This window comes from Sorex fumeus, unplaced genomic scaffold, assembly GCF_029834395.1.
Source record: "Sorex fumeus unplaced genomic scaffold, SorFum_2.1 ptg000183l, whole genome shotgun sequence".
NCBI classification, from domain to species: Eukaryota; Metazoa; Chordata; class Mammalia; order Eulipotyphla; family Soricidae; genus Sorex; species Sorex fumeus.
The window spans coordinates 1243420-1267919 of NW_026606240.1; the positions used below are offsets into that span (position 1 = coordinate 1243420).

At 37.7% G+C, this 24500-nt stretch overlaps 1 pseudogene; it reads left to right on the forward strand.

Moving 5' to 3' along the window:
- LOC130017220 (T-complex protein 1 subunit zeta-like) overlaps positions 1-23667 on the forward strand; it is a 77505-nt pseudogene extending 53838 nt beyond the window's left edge.
- Positions 23668-24500: the final 833 nt, after the last annotated feature.

Sequence of the window (24500 nt, forward strand, 5' to 3'; positions counted from 1 at the left end):
TTGACCTTGCTGCTTGCAGTTTTGTGTCTCTGTCCACAGCATCCATCATTCTGACTATGATATGCTTTGGTGTTTTTTTTAGGGTCTCTTTTAGCTGGGACCCTTCTGTCTCCTTGGATCTGGATGTCTGCATTCTTTAACTCTGGAAACTTTACAGCAATGATTTCTTTGACTGTGGCTTTTTCATTGGGGCTGCCTCCCTGTCCTGGAACTCCAATGATTCTAATGTTGTTTCTCTTGGCATCATCTCCTAGGTCTTTGTTTCTCCTTAGAGCTATTTTGAGGTCTTTTCCCATTGTTTGTTGTTACCTATGGGATTTCTATTACTCATCTTCAAGCTCACTGATACTGTCTTCAGCTGTATTCATCCTACTGCTGAGAGCACCTACTGAGTTTTTAATTTCATCTATGGAATCCTTTATTTGTGACACTTCTTTTTGTAGCTTTTTTGTTTCTGCTTTCATTTCTTCCTGTATTTTCTCTACTATCCGTTCTACTGTTTCTTTCATTTCTTCCTTTAGTTTTCTGGATATCTCCTCCATTGATTCTTTGAGTAGTTCCTTGAACATCCTCTGCATTTCATCTTGGAATTCTTTATCAGAGAGAGCATATTTGTAGATAATCCCGGTTGGGGATTTGGGACTCTTTTCTTCATCCTCTCCTTGTAGTGGAGATTTGTGCTGTTACTTCATGTTGTTTTGGTTGTCTAGAGGTAGAACCCTGGAATTCACTAGCACTGTTCCCGCTTATTGTGGAAGAGGTTTCTGGATAGGGTGGTCAATGGTGGTCACCCTACTCCCTTTCTAGAGTCTGACCTTCCTCTCAGGCATTATTCTTTGACGTAAAATGGGCATCTAGTGAAGCTTTGGGGGAGGTGCTCTTTAATATTGGGCTTTTACAGCTTCTTGCGAACTGGTCTTTTGTTAGAATTGGAGTAGGCCAGTAGATTGTTGTATTGTAGTTGAGGCAACCAGGAATTTTTCCACAGAATTAGGTGATGTGCTGGGATGAGAGTCCGTGTGCTGTGAGTGGAAAAATTTAACTGCAGCTACATGCGTGAGCTTCTGCTGACCTCGAAGAAGCCACGCTCACTTTGGGGGAGGCTACACCCCTACTTGGAGGTCCGCCCCCAGCCAATCCCAGGGACACTCTCACCCAGGAACCTGGAAGGGCGGGAGCCCAAAGAGGTGGATGGGAAGTCCCACAGCACTCGGGCAGGTGTTCCTCAAAGTCTCCTCTAGTTGCTCAGTGGAGGGGGTCCAGAGCAGTGGGAAGAGGAGGCATGCACATGCAAGGCGCGGAAAAGGGGAGTGCTCCCGGAACCCGTACCCCCATCTCCTCTTAATTCTAGTGGTTTTTTGGTTATTTAGGGAAGTTTATTATTCTATATGAATTTGAACAGTATTTGGTCTGTGTTTTTAAATATATATTATAGGTAATTTGAGATATAAACTCACACCAGTGAGATTAAAATACCTCAAAAGAACAAAAACAACTAGCATTGGTATGAATATGGTAAAAATGGGAACTTCATTCACTTCTTATGGACATACAAACTCATTCAACGTTTCTGGAAAACAATATGACACTCTTTTAAGAACTAGTAATTAAACTTTCATATGACCCAGAAACTCCACTATTTTTTTTCGGGGGGTGGGGATCACACCTGGTGGTGATGCACAGGGGTTACTCCTGGCTCTGCACCCAGGAGTTACTCCTGGTGGTGCTCAGGAGACCATATGGGATACTGGGAATCGAACCTGGGTGGGCCTTATGCAAGGCCAATGCCCTAACATCTGTGCTATCTCCAGCCCCAGAAATTCCACTTTTTGGAATTTACACCAGACTCTAAGTGTCTAAGAATAGATAACTGAATAAAATTATAGATAGATGGTAAACTGAATAAAATTATAGATAGATGCTAGATAGATAAATGATAGATCGATGTATATCTGGAGCAAGAGGGAGAGAGAGACAGAAACAGAGAGAGACTACAACCTGGCTATAAGAAATCATTCAATGTGCAGCTATCTGGATTGAACGGGAGGGGATCATACTGAGTGAAGTCAGTCAGAAGGGACAGATATACAATGATCTTTCTCATATGTGGGACATAAAAGCATAGGTAAAGGAATGAAAAATGGCCCTAAACCAATAGAAGATGTTAACTGGATCCAGCTACTGAGCTGGTCGGTTGCTGAGAGGAGCACTTGAGGGGAGAACTCTGAGACAATGACGAAATGAAGTAAATGCTCTGGTGGTGCTGGAATATTGCATGCATGAAATGCTGTCATTAATGGGACTGTGAATCACGGTGAATGAAAAAAAATCAAGCCATAGGGAGCATATAAATGACTCAAAGGACTGGAATGATATGCTTTGGATTTTTGAGTCTCAGTCTCAATCTCTGCCACCCAGTCACCCCTGAGCACCGGGGCATGGCCCCCCAAAAGTCACAGTGCTTAATTCAGTAACTGTGAAATACATTATGTGAAGTACTTAGAAGTACAACACATTTCGTAAATAAATGGTAACTATAGTATTTCATTGTTCAATCTCGTATAATTTCCCCACTGAAACAGGTTCTTGTGTTTCTTCCAAAGAGTCTTACAGCATTTGTAGTTCCAAACCCAGTTTGAAAACAGGATTTCCAAACAATTCCTTAAAACTCTAGAATTTCTCACTGCATTGTATAATAATATAATAGAAGATGAAATAGACTAGTCTCCAATTTTTCATATTATTTATATTGGGCTTAAAGTTTATATATAAAGTTTAGGGGCTGGAGTGATAGTACAGCGGGTAGGGTGTTGGCCTTGCACGCGGCTGACCCGGGTTCGATTCCCATCATCCCATAGGGTCTCCTGAGCTACCGCCAGGAGTAATTCCTGAGTGCAGAGCCAGGAATAACCCCTGTGCATCGTCAGGTGTGACCCGAAAAGCCAGGTAAAAAGTTTATACATCATTTTTTGTGAAAAATTCCTTTTGCTCTGTGGTTTGTAAATAGCTCATAAGACCTAAAGCTGAGTGGGGCTAAGCTGTTGCAGTTAAAGTCTCTTAAACTTTCATGATACACAGCGTTAACATCGAAATAGCTACAATCCACAGCTCACAAAATTATGTATACCATATTCCTAATCTTTTTGTTATTTTTCTAAAACCTTTATTGGATTTATAAAAACAAAAATCTTAAAATTTTTGCATATTATAGCACGCCTGTTCTTAATAAATCACTTGTAATTCTTCAGATCGTAGATAATCAGATCATTGTTTCTGATTTCATATAACATCCCCCTTAGGTATTAGCCTTCTCAGAAAGATAGCTCTTATAAGAAATATGTTGAGTGTCTACTAGAACATTGGGAATGTAGCAGAAAAACATCTTTTGTTTTACAGCTCATATTTTTTTCAAGATCTTTTCCCTATTCACCGATTGGGAACAGCTTAGAACTTTCGTTTTAATGTTTCATTTCAAACAGACTGCCCATATCCTGCTGCCAAATTCTGCAGAATGTCGTAAACTTGTCAAATGTCCATGTGGCATGGTACATACTTGTTAATAACCATCAGTGTATGACATTAAATGATTTCCCCAGAGCAAAAAGAACATGTAAAATTTTCTTAAAACAAAACAAAATAAATTCCACAAATTTCAAAAACAAAGTTAAATTTTGTTTTTGTCATTATTGTCATTAAAGTCAATTTATAATGGTATCAATAATTTTTTCATGGTTGTTAAAGATTAATTAAAGATTAAAATATATTTGATGATAAATATTTTATATCACACCTTAGTTCTTAACACAAAATTCCTCATTAAGCTCAAAGTTGTTGGCCCACATGATTTATTTTTCCAGAAATATTCTAATTTTGAGAATAATCTTAATCACTGTATCACTGTATCACTGTCATTCCATTGTTCATCGATTTCCTCAAGCAGGCACCAGTAATGTCTCCATTTGTCCTAACCCTGAGATTGTTTTTTTTTTTTAATTAGTGAAACACCATGAGGTACAGTTGTAGACTTACAAATTTTTGTGCTTGGGTTTCAGTTATACAATGATCGAATACCCATCCCTCCACCAGTGCCCATTCTCCACCACCACCAGTCCCAGTGTCCCTCCCATCCCCCTTCCCCCCATCCCACCCTACCTCTGTGGCAGAGCATTCCCTTTTGTTATCTCTCTCCTTTTGAGTGCTGTGGTTTGCTAAGGAGGCATTGAGTGGCAATCGTGTTCCGTCTATAGTCTACTCTCAGAACGCATCTCCCATCCTGGGAGGATCCTCCCAATACCCTTTATTTGGTACTCCTTCTCTATCTGAGCTGCCTTTCCCCTAGTGTGTGTGGCTGGCCCCCCCGCCATGGAGTAAATCTCCTGGTACTTATCTCGGCTATTCTTGGGTGTTAGTCTCCTATTTCATTACTTTATATTCCCCAGATAAATGCAATCTTTCTATGTCTGTCCCTCTCTTTCTGACTCATTTCGCTTAGCATGATACTTTCCATGTAGTACCACTTGCATGTAAATTTCATGACTTCGTCTTTTCTAACAGCTGCATAATACTCCATTGTGTAGATGTACCAAGTTTCTTTAACCAGTCATCTGTTCTTGGGCACTCAGGCTTTTTCCAGATTCTGGCTATTGTAAAGAGTGCTGCAATGAACAAACAAGTGCAGACATCACTTCAACTACTTTTTTGCCTCTCTGGGATGTATTGCTGGGTCAAATGTAGCCCTGAGATTTTAGCAAGTGCCACATTGGAGGCTTTTTTCAGGGTCAGGGGAATGAGACCCATCATTGCTACTGGGTATTAAAGGTAAAGGTAAAGGCCCTCCCGTTGATCATCGATTTGCTCGAGCGGGCCCAGTAACGTCTCCATTGGAGACTTTGTTGTTACTGTGTTTGGCATATTGAGTACATCACAGGGAGCTTGCCAGGCTCTGCCGTGTGGGCGAGATACTCTCGGTAGCTTGCCGGGCTCTCCGAGAGGGGCGGAGGAATTGAACTTGGGTCGGCCATCTTGGCCGCTTGTAAGGCGAACGCCCTACCACTGTGCTATCGCTCCAGCCCATCATTGCTACTGGGTATTGGCATATCAAATACGCCACCGGGAGCTTGCCAGACTCTGCCGTGCAGGCAGGATACTCTCGGTAACCTGCCGGGTTCTCCAAGAATGAGGACTAGACAAGAAGCTTCCAGGAGCTTGGTTTTATAGTCTTTGGATCTTGGCCGTTGATGGGATCTTAATAATCTTAATACTTATTTTTATTTTCCAAAGTGTAAATTATACAGGTAATATTTTTTTGTGTCTAACTTCTCTGAGAATCTTCATTTCAAAATTGAAAATTAGCTGTGAGCAGAACTTAATAAAATTTGAAGTAATTATAAATAGTTCCCCACTATTGTATATTTCTCTGATTTTTTAATTTCTAAAGTGCAAACACTTCATTGTTCAGGTTAATAAAATTATCACACTCAATTTGGCCCTGGAATAAACAAAATAAGTAAATTACTCGGTACTGTAAATTAAACTTTAATGAGATATTTTAAAGAGACAATGTAAAGGGGAATATTTAACTGCTAAATAGCACAGCAGGTAGGGCGTTCGCCTTGCACACAGCCAACATGGCTGACCCGAGTTCGATTCCTCCGCCCCTCTCGGAGAGCCTGGCAAGCTACCGAGAGTATCTCGCCCCCACAGCAGAGCCTGGCGTATCCGATATACCAAACACAGTAACAACAAAGTCTCACGATGGAGACGTTACTGGGCCCACTCAAGCAAATCAATGAACAATGGGAGGACAGTGACAGTGAAATTGTTTTCACATGTGCACATTCTGTTTCATTAATTGAATAGAACTGAAACACATAAAAGTAACATTGACTTACCTAAATCATTAATTGAAAATCATGGGATGGGGGCATGGTACAGCAATAGTACAATAGCTAGGGCATTTGTCTTGCATGTGGAATCCCATATGATCTCCCGAGAACTGCCAGGAGTAATTCCTGAGTGCAGAGCCAGGAGTAACCCCTGAGCATCACTGGGTATGACCAAAAAAGAAAAAAAATCATTAGGGGAAGAAAATGAGCACTAAAAATATGTCTTCTTAGCTTTTAATGTAACATCTGAATACCAAGCCTTTAAATAATTTTAGTTTGGCCTACCAAGAAAACTTAAAATAATGCTCTCAAAAGACTTAATTATAATGAATTGCCTTATAGGATTTTAAGGGGAAAACAAATCTAAAAAGATTAATTACAGTGTATGGGGTTTATAATTTGATTTTTTTCTAAATTTAGATTTTATTTTTCAGCAATTCAATCATAAATGTTAACAGTAAAAGTTGATGGTCTGAATTTATTTATTAATAGCGAGGAAAGAGATGTGAATATGATTGAGAGACTTTTACAATATGGAATTGGGGCTGAGAGATAGTATAATGGGTAGGGTGCTTGCCTTGCATATGGCCAACCCAGGTTTAATCCTAGAGCCCTATATAATCTCCTGAGCCCTGTCAGGAGTAATTCCTGAGAACAAAGCCAGGAGTAACCCTTGAGCATTGCTAAGTGTGCCCTCAACCAAAAAAAAAAAAGAATATGATATTGATTTGAAAAGATGAAGGATTGGAAAGAAATGTAAGAATCAATGATGGCAGCTGGCATTCTCTCTGACCAGGAGCATGATAGTAAAATTAAGTGAGTCAGAAAGAGTGCATTCATCTTGAGATGTAGTAAACTTGAAGGATTTGATAATTAACTCAGTAAGATGATTGTTCGCCAATTAAATATAGATATAAGGTTTAGGTCAAGAAACATATTCTAGATACTTTAAATTAGTGTTAACAGTCCAGTACGATCACACACAAAGAATGATTTATTCTGAGCCAGTTTCAGAAGCTACAGAGCAAAGGTGATTATGTAAAAATTATGTAGATGGGAAGGAAAAAGGGTATTCCAGACTGAGATGGCATCATGAGCAAATTCAAAAGCTTGGAAGTGTTACACATTGTTAGAAAGTGGCTAATAATAATAAAAAAGCAAAAGCAAAAAAAAGATCAATAGAGATTAGTGTTTAAAAGAAAGATTACTGCCAAGTAAATACTTCTAATCTTATTTTATATGCTATTCATTCTATTCTCTAGAAGCAAGTCTGTTTATGAGGAGGAAAGAATGACATATTAAAAATGAGATGTAGAAATACAAGTAGATTTAGTGGTTGAATTTATGAGGAATTGGGCCATATGCAGAAAGGACTGTCCACTGTTCTCCTATTGTTCATCGATTTGCTCGAGTGGGCCCAGTAACATCTCCATTTTGAGACTTGTTGTTACTGTGGTTGGCAAATTGAATATGTCACGAGGAGCTTGCCAGGCTTTGCCCTGCAGGCGAGATACTCTCAGTAGCTTGCTGAGCTCTCCAAGAGGGGCGGAGGAATCAAACCCGGCTCGGCCGGGCTGGCTGTGCACAAGGCAAACGCCCCACCGCTGTGCTATCGCTCAAAGGAAATAGATAATATTTCGGTTTCTACATGGGAAATCTAAAATTCATTAACTTAAGTTTAGGCACAAAAGAGCATATCTAGGTTGAGAGACCTTTATGATTGAACCACTGTGTATCTATGAGGTAGCCATTGATTTCTAAAGTGCCTTTCTGGATTTTCTATTGTGGAGATCAAGATGTGGCCGTTTGGGTCTTTCCAATACAGGGAGCTTTGGTTGAAGGAGTGATGAGAAAGAAGAGATCCAAGGATAGCACTTAATAGCATGTCTCTAAAGGATATGCTAAGGAACTAGTGGGGGAAAGAAGAAAAACCAGAAAGACAAGAATCAGGAGCAGGCACATCATAGAAACCAGGGAGGAAGTTAACATTTGACTCAGTCTTTGGTAATTAGAACTGTGAAGAGACCTTTGGATTTATCAAAAGAGAGGACATAGCTGAGAGGTCATGGAGAGAATTTTTTTTTTTCAAGAGAGCAGTGGGGCCAGAAGCCAGATTACAAAAGGTGAAAGGGTGAGTGTCAGATGAATAACACACTGTAGCAAATATAAATTTGAGAGTGTTGTTCATGGTAAGCAAAGAAAGTAAAGTTGAGGAAAGTGGTGGTGGCAGGGCAAGGCCCGCAAGAGCAAGGAACGGTTGATGCTATAGGCTATGCTATAGGCTATACCCACAAACTGGCGTTAGCACTTTTGACTAAGGAAGGGTTATGAATATGCCTAAATCAAAAGCATTCCAGTAACATGAACACCCAGCATCTCATGGTGCCAATTCTCTAACTTGAGGTCTTGGAAATTCAAGTTTAAAATTACTCTCAGATCAATCAGTGTCGAGCATCTGTGACACAATCTACAAGATCTGAAAAGTATCTCTTTGTATGCTAATAATACTGTTCCACTTTCTTCTTTTTTTCCTCACTTTTTGGCCACACCCAGTGGTGCTCAGGACTTACTTCTGGCTCTGTGTTCAGGGCTTAATCCTGGCAAGGCTCAGGCGACCCTAATGGGGTCTCAGGGGTTGAATCAAGGTCAGCCACACACAAGGCAAGCACTCTACCTGCTATGCTATATGTCTGGCCCCATCCCACTCCCTTGGTGACTATAGAAAGCCTACACTTAGTGCAATTCCTTGTAGGTGTTTACACTGTTAGATGTAATGCTACCTGATTCATGAGTTTTTAAATGAGGCCAGTTAGATATTTAAATCTTGTTAATTTTATGTTTAACAGCTTTCGTTTATAAAGCATCTAGACTGTAACTTAATGGATTTTTGTATTTAAATTATTCTCTGAATAAAACGATAATTATTCAGATCTGAACGATTAGGGCCCAGAGACATTGGCAGCATATCTATTGTACGTATAATGATAGCAACTGTATCAAAGTCAGTAAATACTGCTATAGCAACATCAGCTGCATTTGCTGCCAAGGTTCTGCAAACTTTATTCTAGGACAGAGCTAAAGGCTTTCTATGGATTTTCTCATTTAAACCCATCTCAATGCTATATGGCAGGGAAAATTAATATATTATAGATGAAGAAATCATATTTATGGAGGTTAAATTGTCCAAGGTCTCAGAACTTGGGAATGGTAAAGCAATATGAAAGAAACTGATAACATATTTTCATAGTAAATTGTTTGTCTAAGAAAGTGTTATTTTTACATAAATGACTTTGATTAAGTGGCTTTGATTGACAGAAAATGTTAGGTTTTTAATGTATAGCAGACAATGCTACCTACCATGAAGGAAGACTAGGTTTCTCTTTTGTCTGACTGTTGACCAACATTCCTTAATATCTTTTGTAACAAACTAATGAACTAATGAGAAAAACAGATTTACTATATGCCACTATAATAAATTACTTGTACTAAGGATGAGTACTATAAGCCACTCTAATAAATTAATTGAATCTAAGGATGGGTTTTGGGAATGATAGCCAGTTGGAAAGAAATATAGATACCAAGACACTAGGCAAATCGCAAGAGAGAGAATTCAGTGGAAATCATCTGCCTCACAAGCAGGGGAGGGATGGGGTGAGGGGTATATTGGGGTTCTTGGTGATGGAAAATATGCACTGGTGAAGGGATGGGTGCTTGATCATTGTATGACAGGGAATTAAACCTAAAGCTTTATAACTGTTCTCATGATGATTCAATAAATAAATTTTTTAAAATGTGGATGAAAGAATTGAGAAACACTTAGATCTTGATAAATCATATGTAAATTATTTTCATTTTAATACTCTTAACTGCACACTTTCTACATTTGACACTTTAATATTTCAAATTCACCTAAATACTCCTGACAATTAGTTCATCTTATTTCCAACTATTTCACACTGCTGCATGCACCTTCTTTGTCCTCCAGTAGTTTTTAATGGAAAGTTTATGATAATTCAACTACTAGTAATAATGATAATACCTTATATTTGTAGAGATGTCATGTAATTCAAAGTGATTGCATATCCATTACTTCATTTGATCTTCTTGAAGTGAAAAATGAGGATTTTTGTGCCCTTGAAAGATTAATTTCTACAGTTTTTTATGTAAATTAAAGAGACAGTCATGTCTATGATAACCTCATACAGTAAAAAAATTTCCAGGATTGGAAATTCTTATAATTTATGTTATTCTCCATTCAAACATTAATTCTTATTTCTCTCCTAATGAGTTTATACTAACAAAGGAGTTTTTAATGGTTCAGGACTATCATGATTACATTATACATAATGACATTATTTTATAATTTCCTAGGACTTTTTTTTAAATCAAAAAGAGTTTAAAAGCGAATGTTTTATCTTTAAAACTGGCCTCACTTGAAAGCATTTGTAACGTCATGGGACACTTCAGTTTGGTAATTAAAAATGCCTTAGAGTTTTGGAAGAACTAAACAGAAATAAAATTTTTAAGTCATCTGCTTAATTTTTAGATTCATTTAATTTAAGGCAATCTGAATACATTTTCACTAATTGCACTTGCTATTACCAAGTTGGAGTTTGGGGAAAATATTCTTGGGTTTAATTTGCAAATCTTTCATAATAATTGTTTTTAAATAATAGAGATCAGTCTTTCACCACGTAGCTCTATCATATTCTACCGGCTGTATTACAGTAGTTTACTTTTTCTACCTGTCTGAAATATTGACTAGTCATCTTAAAGGTTACAAATGTTTACCCTTGGAAAAAAGTGTGTCCTTAAACTTTGAGTTCTAAGTTGTCTTATACATTAAAACAGAACATAAATTGAAATGTTGAAGTATTATTTTCTGACACCATATTGCGTTTGTTCCATTTTTTTTATATTTTCTCTGCTTCAGTTTCCACCTCACACTTGGAAAAGAATTCATTCTCTTTTCATGTGAAATAATTGAACTTGTCATATTGCATTTTTCCATGTTAATTTTTATACTTTATAAAACTCTGAACACCAATCCACATAGTAAAGATCACCTTTAGTGAGCCCTATAAATAAATATGTTAGTAAGTAAACTAAAACAAGTGTCCTTAGTTTTAAGAGGTAGATACAAGTAATTTTCAATGAATTGTTATATTGACTGGAATTAAAATAAAAAAATACAGGTGGTAGGTGTGGGAGGTTGTATAGATAAAATGAATATAATATGAAATGATAAGTGTTAAAGCTAAATAATGCAGATTTAAAGCTAAATAATGATGATCATTGTTATTCTTTCTATTTGAATTTATGGCAGTAGGTGCAGGGTGGGAGTTCTGGCGTCAAAATCAGGGCCTCGAACAGGCTAAGCGTGAGCTATTTCCCCAGCCCCAATTAAGGACTTTTGAAAGAGTAAACAGTATAATTTCGAACCTTAAGACACCAATAATTTTTATTATCAAGTATCCTGTCAGTGTTTATATGTCAAAATCAGATGTTTTAAACTTTTTTAGATATTTTAAAATTAGTTTCTAATACATCTTATTTTACTCACCACGATTTATAATGCTGTCAATGACATGGTTTCAGGAATATGACTCTCCAACACCAAGCCCTTCACCACAGTGGCTGCTTCTCTTCAAAATCCAACCCACTCCCCTCCCCTAACCCCAGTCCTGCCATCCACAGTATGCTCAGTTCTGTGGAACAGTTATCAATAACAAATGCCTTTGCCCATTTGTTATTCCCTTAGTGTAATTCTATATCCCACAGATACAGAATGAAAGAGATCATTCTGTATCTGTCCTTCTGACTGACTTCACTCAGTATGATGATCTCCTCCAGTTCCATACACATAGTAGGAAATTGAATGCTTTATGTCTTTTCCTCTAGCCAGTAATTATATATATATGAGATCTACAAGTCTGCTCGATTCGGGACTGGGCCTCCTCCACCCAGCTCCCCCACCTTCCAATAGCTAGACAGTTACACCCACCAACTGCCGTGTAACCCCATCAACGGCCAGGCTCCAGAGACTCTAAAACCAAGCTCCTGGACCTCTTATTCTCTAGTTCTCACTCTCAGAGAACCCAGCAGGCTACTGAGAGTATCATACCCGCCTATATCACTGACTAGGAACACCTGTGAAGGTGATTAGAGGCTGCCCCAAAAGTTTCCATCGCTTTCGAAGAGACTGGCAAGCTAACCGTGGCGTACTCAATATGTCAAAAACAGTAACAATGAATGGTCCTCATTCCTCTGATCCTGAAGGAGCCCCAATTTGTCATCGGGCTACACTAGCACGTGACAGGGACGAATGGAGACTTTACTGGGCCCGCTTGAGCAAATCGATGCAAATATATATCACTATCACTATCACTATCACTATCACTATCACTATCACTATCACTATCACTATCACTATCACTATTCTCCTGTTGTTCATCGATTTGCTCGAACGGACCCAGTAATGTTGTGACACTTGTTACTGTGTTTGGCATATCGAATACATCAGGGGTAGCTTGCCAGGCTTTGCTCTGCAGGTGAGATACTCTCAGTAGCTTGCAGGCTCTCCGAGAGGGGCAAAGGAATCGAACTCGGGTCGGCCATGTTGGCTGTGTGCAAGGCAAATGCCCTACCTGCTGTGCTATCGCTCCAGTCCAGTGATATATACATGTATATATGTATATATGTATATATATATATTCTAGGTTCTTTATTCAGTCACCTGTTCTTGAATACTTAGGTTGCTATTTTGACTATAGATGTTGGATATTGTGAACAGCACTGCACATGAAAATAGAATTGTTTTTTGCTTGTTTTAACCAGGATACAAATTAAGTCCACATCTTTGAATTCACTTTATGGCTTTTAAGTTTCTTAATTCATTGATTTGAGAAATTTAAATCTTTTTATCTCTTCCTTTATTATTTGTTGGAGAATTTTGGTGATATGCTTTACAAAATTTCATACAGACTGAATTTTGATATTTGCTTTCAACATAATCTTTTATACTCTGTATTTTCTGTAAATTGATAATTGTATCTAAAAGCATAATTTACAGATAAAATTGTGGTTCAGTAATATTTTCAAAGACTACTTGTAAATTGTTTTCTTTTACTGGGAGCTACCAATATCTGGCTATATCTCTCCTTCTCTTTAATTTTTGTTTGTTTGTGGCATGGGTTACAGAAGTTTAGAATGCCTACATAAATATATCATTTGGAATTGCAAATGATAATAAATAGAACATAACTAGCATATTCTAATTATGCTATTTTTTTCTTCTCATCTATTTGGTTATACGTTGATAAAATTAACACAGCAAATACAAGATTAATGGTTTATTCTTTATTTTTGGTTTTTAAAATTAATACGTTTATTCACCAGAATTTCTATTGGTCATTATTATTTTAGTGTCACTAGAATTTATTAATTTACACAACTAAAATGCCTCAATATTAAATATATAAGTGTGTTTAAATGCATTTAAGACAAAATAATCATTAGTCCATAGTCTATGATTCAGTTTGAATTCACTACTGCAGCATCCCACATTTATGGTTTCACCTAATGTCTGTGTTCTCCTTTCCTACAGTAAGTTTCCTAGATTGCAAAACAATAAGAATGATCAAATATCATAGAGCTAGTCATTTTTATTCCAAAATATATACATCAGGGCTTCAGTAGGAGAATATCAGTAAAGTCACTACCACTACAATAATACTATAAATGAGGTAGTTAATATTCATTTCCATAATTATCCTCTCTATAATGTTATATCACTAATTGAATAGATATTGGCCTTATTTAATTCATTTTAGTTTCTAAGAATCACTTTTTAAGTTTAATTTTTCTAGGGGGCTGGAGTGATAGCAAAGCAGGTAGGGCATTTGCCTTGCACGTGGCCAGCCCAGGTTCAATTCCTCCGTCCCTCTCGGAGAGCCCAGCAAACTACCAAGAGGATCCTGCCATCACAACAGAGCCTGGCAAGTTCCCCATGGAGTATTCAATATGCCAAAAACAGTAACAGCAAGTCTCACAATGGAGAAGTTACTGGTGCCCGCTAAAGCAAATCAATGAACAATGGGAGGACAGTGCTACAGTGTAAGATTTTAATGGTCCTCAAATATTAATACAAAGGAGTCCTGCCTTCTATCCTTCCATGTTCTTTCATTATATATGTATATCTATATATATGTGTGTTTCACATGTGTATATATGTATATACATATATAAAGTAAGAATATAAGAATATGTATGAGAATATAAAAATATATATGTAATAAATAAGAATATATATGCACATATTACTGTTTTGCTTTGGGACCACATCCAGTATTGCTCGGAGGTCACTCCTGACTCCGTACTCAGAAATCACTCCCAGTGGGCTCTGGGGACCGTCTGAGAAGCTTGCGATAGTACCCAATGAACCATTTGCAAGGCAAAAGCCCCCACTGGGCACTACTTCTCTAGCCCCAATTTTTTTTATGAATACCATAGCATTCCATTTCATGGATATATACCATAGTTACATAAGAAAACTCTTATTGATATAATTACCGAGTGCTTTTTTATATTGTTTTGGTTTTTTTATTATTATTAGTGAAACACCATGAGGTACAGTTGTAGATTTACAATTTTTTGTGCTTGGGATTCGATTATACAATGATCAAATAACCATCCCTCCACCAGTGCCCATTTTCCACCACCATGGATAATATCCCTCCCGCTCCCATCCCTCCAATTCCACCCAAACTGTGTGACAGGGCAATCCCTTGTGTTCTCTCTCTCCTTTTGGGTGTTGTGGTCTGCAGAACAGGCTTTGAGTGGCAAACATGTTCAGTCCATAGTCTACTTTCAACACGTATCTCCCCTCCTGGGAGGATCCCCCAAACACCCTTTATTTGGTGCTCCCTTCTCTGTCTGAGCTGCCCTTTCCCCTAGAATGCCTGGCTGGCCTCTAAGCTATGGAGTAATCCTCCTGGTGCTGATCTCAGCTATTCTTGGGTATTAATCTCATATTTTGTTACTTTATATTCCCCAGATGAATGCAATCTTTCTATGTCTATCCCTCTCTTTCTGACTCATTTCGCTTAGCATGATACTTTCCATATTGTACCACTTGTATGTAAATTTCACAACTTCATCTTTTCTAACAGCTACATAGTACTCCATTGTGTAGATGTACCAAAGTTTCTTTAACCAGTCATCTGTTCTTGGGCATTCAGGTTTCTTCCAGTTTTTGGCTATTGTAAAGAGTGCTGCAATGAACAAACAAGTGCAGATGTCACTTCGACTATACATTTTTGCCTCTCTGGGATATATTCCCAGGAGTGGTATTGCTGGGTCAAATGGGAGCTCAATTTCTAATTTTTTGAGAATCGTCCATACTGTTTACCAGAAGGACTGAACCAGTCGACATTCCCACCAAAAGTGAAGGAGTGTCCCTTTCTCGGCAAATCCGTGCCAGCATCGGTTCCTTTTGTACTTTTGGATGTGGGCCAGTCTCTGAGGTGTGAGATGGTATCTCATTGTGGTTTTGATCTGCATCTCGCTGATGATTAAATATGTAGAGCATTTTCTCATGTGCTTTTTTACCATTTGGATAGCTTCTTAAAGAAAGTTTCTGTCCATTTCATTGCCCCATTTTTTGATGGGGTTGGATGTTTTCTTCTTGTGGAGTTAAACCAGTATTTTGTATATCCTTTATATCAACTTCTTGTCAGATGTGTATTCGGCAAATATCCTTTCCCATTCTGTAGACTGTCTTTGTATTTTGGTCACTGTTTCTTTTGAGGTGCAGAAGCCTCTTAGTTTAAGATAGTCCCATTTATCTATCTCTGTTTTCACTTGCTCGGCCAGTGGTGTGGCATCTTTGAAGATACCATTAGTTTCAATTTCATGGAGGGTTTTGCCAACTTTGTCTTCAATGTACCTTATGGATTCTGGTCTGATGTTGAGATCTTTAATCCATTTTGATCTTACTTTTGTACATGGTGTTAGGCAGAGTTCTGTGCCCATTTTTTGCATGTAGCCATCCAGTGATGCCAGCACAATTTGTTAAAGAGGATTTCCTTACTCGACTTCACATTACTTGCAACTTTATCAAAGATTAGATGATCATATGATTGAGGGGAGATGTCAGTGTATTCAACCCTGTTCCATTGGTCTGAGTTCTGCCTTTGTTCCAGTAACATGCTGTTTTAATTATTACTGCTTTGTAGTAGAGTTTGAAGTTAGGGAGGTTTTTCCTCCCATTTCCTCCCATAGTAGAGTTTGAAGTTAGGGAGGTTTTTCCTCCCAAGAATTGCTTTAGATATTCGTGGGGGATTATTGTTCCATATAAATTTCAAGTGTGTTTGCTCCATTTCTTTGAAGAATGTTATGGGTATCCTTATAGGGATTGCATTGAATTTATACAATGCTTTTGGTAGTATTGCCATTTTGACAATGTTAAGTCTCCCGACCCATGAGCAGGGGATATCTTTCCATTTCCTAATGTCCTCTTTTTTTTCCTGAAGTAGCGTTTTGTAGTTTTCTTTGTACAGGTCCTTTACTTCCTTAGTTAAGCTGATTCCTAGGTACTTCATTTTCTGGGGCACAATAGTGAACGGGATTGTTTTTTTCATGTCGTTTTTTTCTCTCTCACTGTTTTCGTATAGGAAAGCCATGGACTTTTGGGTATTAATTTTATAGCCTGAAACTTTACCATACAAGTCTATTGTTTCTAGGAGTTTTTTGGTGGAGGTTATTGGGTTCTCTAAGTATAGTGTCTTATCATCTGCGAATAGTGAGAGCTTGATTTCTTCCTTTCCTACCTGAATGCCCTTAATATCTTATTCTTGCCTAATCGCTATTGCCAGTACTTCCGGTACTATATTGAACAGCAGTGGAGATAGTGGGCATCATTGTCTCCTCCCTGATCTGAGGGGGAAGGCTCTTAGTTTTTCCCCATTGAGGATGATGTTTGCTGTAGGCTTGTGGTAGATGGCTTTAACTATGTTGAGGAAAGTCCCCTCTATACCCATTTTGGCTAGGGTTTTCATCATAAAAGGGTACTGGATCTTGTCAAATGCTTTCCCTATATCTATTGATATGACCATATACTTTTTATCTTTTCTTTTGTTGATATGATGGATTATGTTGATTGATTTCCGAATGTTAAACCATCCTTACATCCCTGCAATGAATCCTACATGGTCATGGCATATGATCTTTTTGATGAGTAGTTGGATTCTATTTGCTAGTAATTTGTTGAGGATCTTTGCATCTGTGTTCATCAGGGATATAGGTCTGTAATTCTCTTTCTTTGTGGTATCTTTGTCTGCTTTGGTATCTGTGTGATATTTGCTTCGTAGAAACTGTTCGGAAGTGTTTTTGATATTTCAATATCGTGGAAAAGCTTAAAGAGGATTGGGAGTAATTTCTCTTTAAAGATATGGAAGAATTCACTAGTGAATTCATCCGGGCCAGGACTTTTGTGCTTGGGGAGACTTTTTATTACCATTTCAATTTCCTTGATGGTGATAGGTATGTTCAGGTATTCCAGGTCTTCTTGGTTCAGCCTTGGGAGTCTGTAGGAGTCTAGGAATTTATCCATTTCCTCAAAGTTTTCTTATTCCGTGGCATAAATCTTCTCAAAATACTCCATGAGGACCCTTTGAATTTCTGCAATTTCTGTTGTAATGACCCCCTTTTCATTTCTGATTCGGTTTATTAGGGTTTTCTCTCTCCCTTTCTTTGTGAGTTTTGCTAGAGGCTTATTGATCTTGTTAATTTTCTCAAAGAATGAGCTCTTGGTTTCATTGATCTTTCTAATTGTTTTTTGGATTTCCATCTCGTTAATCTCTGCTCTGAGTTTTATTATTTCCTTTCTCCCATTCAGTTTGTGCTCCATTTTTTTTGGTCCTTCTCCAATCTCTTAAGCTGTGAGGTTAGGTTACTTATGTGTGCTTGCTCCTCCTTCCTGAGGAATGCTTGTAGAGCTATCAACTTTCCTATTAACACAGCTTTTGCTGTGTCCCATAAATTTTGGTAACTCGTGTTCTCATTTTCATTCGTTTCTAGGAATCTTTTGATTTTCTTCTTTGATTTCCTTTCTAAGCCACTCGTTGTTCAATAGCGCACTGTTTAATTTCCAAGTGTTTGATTAAGTTTTCTGTTTTTGTGTGTGATTTACTTCTAATTTCAGTGCATTATGGTCTGAGAAGATTGTTGATACAATCTCTATCTTCTTAATTTTATGGAGACATGTTTTGTGGCTCAGCATGTGGTCTATCTTGAAGAATGTTCCATGTACGCTTGAGAAGAATGTGTATTCCGCTTTTTGAGGATGAAGTGTCCTGTATATATCTACTAAGTCCCTTTCTTCCATTGTTTCCCTCAGATGAAGTATGTCCTGGCTAAGCTTGAGTCTGGTTGATCTATGAAGAGGTGATAAAGCGGTGTTGAAGTCTCCCACTAGTATTGTGTTGTTATTGATGTCTTTCTCCAAATCTATGAGTAGTTGTTTTAAGTACTTTGCTGGTCCCTCATTAGGTGCATATACATTTAGTATTGTAAGTTCTTCCTGTTGTACAGATCCTTTGATCAATAAGAAATGGCCTTCCCTGTCTCTTACGACCTTCTTCACTCTGAAATCGATGTGGTCTGATATTAGGATGACTACCCCAGCTTTTTTTTATGGGAGCTGTTTGCCTGTAGGTTTGTTTTCCAGCCTTTGACTCTGAGTCTGTGTTTTCTTTGACTATTGAGATGTGTTTCTTGCAGGGAGCAGTATGTTGGGTTCAATTTTCTAATCCATCCTGCCACTCTATGTCTTTTAATTGGTGCGCTTAGCCCATTGACATTGAGAGAGATTATTGTTATGGGATTTTGTCCCATTGTTCTGTTGAAATTTGGTGTATTTGAGGGGCCTGTCTTGCCTTAAAGTAGCCCATTTAGTTGTACTTGTAACCATGGTTTTGAGTCTATGAAGTTCCTGAGCTGTTGTTTGTCTGTGAAACTGTGTGTTGTTCCTTCTATCATGAATGAGAGTCTCGCTGGGTAAAGTATTTTTGGAGAGGCATTTATTTCATTGAGATTTTTCACTATGTCCCACCACTGTTTTCGGGCCATGAGGGTTTCATCAGAAAAATCAGCCATGAATTTTAAGGATGCTCCTTTGTAAGAGATTTCTTTCTTCGATCTTTCTGCTTTCAGAATTTTGTCTCTGTCTAAGGTTTTGGTTATTTTGATCAGGATGTGTCTTGGGGTATTTTTATTCGGATTTCTTCTAGCTGGTACCCTTTGGGCCTCCTGAATGTGGTCACAAGTTTTCTTCAGCTCTGGGAACGTTGTAGCGATGATGTCTTTGACAGTTTCTTCTTCATCAGGATTTTCTTCCTGTCCCTCTGGAACTCCAATAATTCTTATGTTACCCCTCTTGGATTTGTCATGATCTTCTCTTGCCATCTGTTCCCGAATTGTGAGACTCTTTTCCATTTTCTGCTCTTTACTGTAGAGTCTCTGAACTTCATCTTCGAGCTCACTGATTCTGTACTCAGCAGCTGTTACTCTGCTGCTGAGGCCTTCCCCCGAGTTTTTCAATTCGCCTACCAGGTTTTTCAGGTCTGACATTTCCGATTGCATTTTCCTCATTTCTGCCTTCAAATCCTCTTGTCTTTTATTGGCATTGCTTTCCATTGTTTCTTTTAGTTCCCAAAGCATCCTAAGTAGCTCCCTTCTGATTTCCTTGTCAGAGATGTTGTCTAACACTACAGTACTGTTGCTGTCTTCTGGGCTTGCCTCTTCAATAAGAAACTTTGGTGGCTTTTGTGTTGCTTTACCATTGTGACAAGTGTGGTTTAGTCCTTCACGTTCACTGTTACTGTTCTGCTTGATATGCAATGTGAGTTGAGATAGGCTTATGAGTTATTGGCTACTGTGTTTCTAGTGGCTGAGCTAAAATAGAGAAGATTCCATCTAAGAAGATAGTTTATGGTTCCTAGGGCATATGTAGTGGGAGAATATTTTGCGGCCGCGTTAGTGGCCACGGCTCCAGAAAGGGTCCCTGCCTTTGTCCCGCGCAGATCAGGGGAAAAAAACCAGCTGTTCTATGAGACCGAGCTAGCTGCGCATGCCCAGAGAGAGTCCCAGGCCCTGGGGGCGGGCTGTACCTGGTTGGAATGAGGAGAGAGTACCCGGAGATGTTCAGCTTTGTTGCCGAGAGGTCGGGCTCAGTTCCCGTCCCGTGCTGATCATATATTTAGTTTTATGAATAATGCTGTAATATAATGTCCATCTATCATTTTTTACTTTTTAAGGATAAAATATATTTCTGGATCCATTTAGAAATACCTCTTAAAATTTTGTTAAAATTGCTTTACTGATAATTTTGCCAGATCTTTCCAAATTCCCTTTTCTAAAGGAGTTTGCATAACTAAACACACTGGCATCATGTTCAGTGTCTTTTTTTCTCTTACCAAAAGAGAACGTTATTAAAGTTTGGAAGTAGTAGTATTTTCATTTTTAAAAAATGACATCTCATTGTAAGGCTTTTGTCTGTTGTTTGTTGCCAAAGATTCAACCCATACATGAGTTATATGTATTTTACCTCTGAATTACCTTCCCAGCCCTCTCAGTACAGTTTTAATACACCTCTCCGTTTCACGCAATGCTTTTTATCTTTTAATATGCTTAAAGCCACTTGAGATTGTCACTATTTTGTGAATTTTTTATTTGTTTTGTAATACCATTTCTATAGAATTTTTCCTATTTTTCAATCTAAATACTAAGTTGTTGAACTTTTGAATATGTCTTGCCATAATTTTTTATTTCATTTTGTTTAATTTTCCAATTAGATCATCGTGAAAATGAAACTCTAATAGAATTTTTATGCACTTGGACAATTTTTTAAAAAATTTTGACACAATTTTATAACAAGATATAATATATCAGCAATTATGCCTTTTTACTGCTACAAACAATCATTGAAAAAATTATATTACAACTTTTAAAAATACCAAGTTTCTCAACACTCTTCTTCTATATGTTCCGTGAGGAATTTACTTGATAAATGACTTAGAAGTTCTAGGTCCTTGTCAATAATGTTAATAGTTTGGCACCTACAAACCAGCCATGCAGGTATCAAAAAAAGATCAATTGACTCTGAAGTATGAATGAGTGAAGTTTATTTTTGTTGTTTGTTTGTTTGTTTGTTTTGGGGCCAGACCTGGTTGTGTTCAGGGCTTACTCCTATCTCTGTGTTCAGGAAGCGCTCTTGGAAGGCTTGCGAGACCATAAGGGATGCTGGTGATTGAACCTACATGCAAACCCTATCCACTATACTATTTCCCCCAGCCCCAAAGACTGAAGTTTAAAATTCTTTCAATCCAGTCAAGTTGTTAAAACTATTTGAGTTTCAGTTTTATCATATGCAATATTTTGAGACAATATACCTTTCACATAGAATCATTGAGAAAGTGATAATGTCACTGTGTCAAAAATATGGGCTGTAAATATTCCAATACTGCTTAGGTTGTTAATAAAATGAAGGCATTGTTTGACTTATCAGACTATCAGTTATCTATGATCAAATTATTTCCTTATGATTTCTCTGCTTACTTTTAACAGCCTGCATAAACCAAATTGCTATTACTTGCTGGTATGATTGCTTGGAAACCCACTGATTTATTTAATATTATGCCTCCATGCACATTGTATTCATCAGGCACTGTTCTGAGTATATAGATACAAAGATTAGATATGATTCTAACTTAGGAGGAGTATTCATGAAATAAGAGAGGCTAACAAGTAAAAAAATGAAAATAGTACTATGTTATTTTTGCAGACAGACATACACATATATTTTTCAGACAGAGATATACATATATTATTGCTGGAGCACAGAACTTCTGATTCAATCAAAGCCTCCCAATCAGATAAGATAATGTAAAACACCAAGATCAAATATAAACTAGTAATAGGACAAAGGGATTCTAGAAAAAGGAACCAGGGTGGAAAAACATTCAAGAGTTTAAGGAGGTCTGTGAAGGCCTATAACCAAGGTCATAGAGTCAAGCCAGGCAGCATCAGCACAGCCTGAGGTCTGCAGTATATGCTGAAGTTCCCTTGGGCCTAAAGGTACCACGGAGATCCTTGTTTCTGATGCCGGAGATATCAAATTTATTAAAGATGGGAGCGTGTTGCTTCATGGAATGCAAATGCAGCAGCGTCCTTAACAGTCAAAGTGGAAACAGTCTTGGATGGCATAACTGGTGAAGGGGACACTCTCAGTGTCCCAATTATTGGAGTGCTCCTGGAACAGATAGACCTCGATAGTTATGAAGGTTTTCATCCAACAACAAAACAGAAGAATTGGAAACTTTAAAGGAAAAACGAACTTCAATTTTTAGAATACCTCAAAGAAGGAAAAGATTGGACAGGAAAATACTTATAGATGTGATCAGAGGATCTCTACATAATAAAGTTCGTGCAAAACTTGCCAATGTCTTACAAAGTCTATAGTGGGTTCTGTTTTTGCCATTAAAAAGCAGTATGAACTTTTCATGGTTGATATCATGGAAATAAAAAATAAATCTGAAACTGCTGCAAGTTTACTCAATAGTTTTTGGAAAATGGGGTATAGCATCCAGATTTGGGGGAAAAGTAAAAGAGTATAAATGCATACATTTTACTTGCAAATGTGTCATTCTGATACAAAAACATAAGTGAATTCTGGCTTTTTAAATTTTTTTGCAAGAGTACTTATGAGAGAGAAAAAATTATAAAAGCTGAAAGAAAATTAATTGAAGTTAGAGTAAAAAGCAATGGAATTGAAAAAATGTTTCGTGATTCAGATCATTGATTTGTTGTTATTAATCAGAAGACAAATGACCCCTTCTCCTTAGATGCTCTTGACTAAACCAGGCATAGCGCTCTGTGCATAGCTAAAAGGAAAAACGTGGAGCGACAGTCTCTTGCCTGTGGTGGGCTAGCTTTAAATTCTTTAGATGACCTAAATCCCAACTATTTGGGACAATAGGACCTGTATATGAATATATGTTGTACTCATAATTATATCATATTCATAGTCATATATTATATTCATAATATATATTATGAGACATTTACCTTTATGAAGAAAGGTATTAATTTTTGCTCTCTGACACTATCGCTCAAAGGATCAAATAAGTATACATGCACTCAGATGTAAGGAGCTGTAAGAGATAGCTTGAAAGCTGTTGGATGGCTGTTGCTGATGGCTGTGGAGGTGGTGGTGCAGTGGAAGTGGCAACGGCAGAGCTCAGCTAGGTACAAGCTCAGCGTAAAGGGCAGGGCTTCACTTCAAGCATTTACTGTTGCACTACTCATTATTCCCAGGGAGCTTTCTCAGAGCTTTTGTTCTGACCTTCAGGAAACACTAGTTAAACTTCATGCAGATCATTCAGAATCAGGTAGGCTTCTGCATGTGGACTTGAACACAGGTGAACCAACGGGAGCAGCCGAAGTAGTCACATGGGATGACATTGTACAAAAACAACTCTGGGGTCAGAGCAACAGTACAGTGGATAGGGTGTTTACCTTGCACACAGCAAACCTGGATTCGATGCCCAGCACCACATATGGTCCCCAGACACCACCAGAAATGAGCCCTGAGCACAGAGCCAGGAGTAAGCCCTGAGTTCCTCTAGCTATGGAACTAGAAAAGGAGGAAAAAGTGAAGGAGGAGAAGGAAGAGGAAGTGGAGAAGAAACAATTTTATTCCTGCACTGTAATTGCCACCAAATGAAAGTCAAAAGAAACAGGTTTAGTGATGAAGATGAAGCCAGGTCAGGAAGATAGGGGCTGAATTTAAGTGTTTTTAGCTACTAAGTTCTACCATCAGGTATCATTAACAACTAAGTTCTACAACTATGTTCTACCATGCAGTCAGGGTTATATTTTCTAGAAGTCACTTTAGCTTCATTATGAAGAGTTCTTTGGATAAATCACACAGAATTTTATCATCATTGATTGATTCTCTTGTTCAATAATTATTTATTGGAGTTCTGCATGTTCCAGGCCTATCGTAGTTACAGAGTAATAATTTAATGGCGACTTCAACTGCAGCATTGAGAACATGAATCAAGAATTTGTTGATGTAGCAGATAGATAAGGTAGAGTGAGTGCAGAGAAAATCTGGTTAGTTCATCTATATTGATTACTTTTGAGGAATTTTCCAGGTCAGTTTTATTTTAGCTGTTTGGTTAAGTTAAATAGGCACATCAATAGAAGAATAAATTTTCCAAGTGTCCACATTGGCACACACTTCTATACCTCTTGATATAATTCAATATATTTGGATTATTAGCATCTAAGTCCAGAAATAAAACATGATAATTCCTCAAAAGTTCTCCTTCATGTTTCTTTATAATCAATCAGTAATAGCCTATGAATTAGAAAAATTTCAGTGTTTTGTTCAATTTTATGAATTTCTGGTATTTAAATAGGGTTATACATCTTAGAATGTGTTTTCCTTTGTGTCAGCTTCTTTCAGTATTATTTTTATGAAATTCAACTAAATTTGGGTAGTTCATTTATTCTCTCTGCTGAATAGTATTTCATTGAGCCCACTAAAATTTA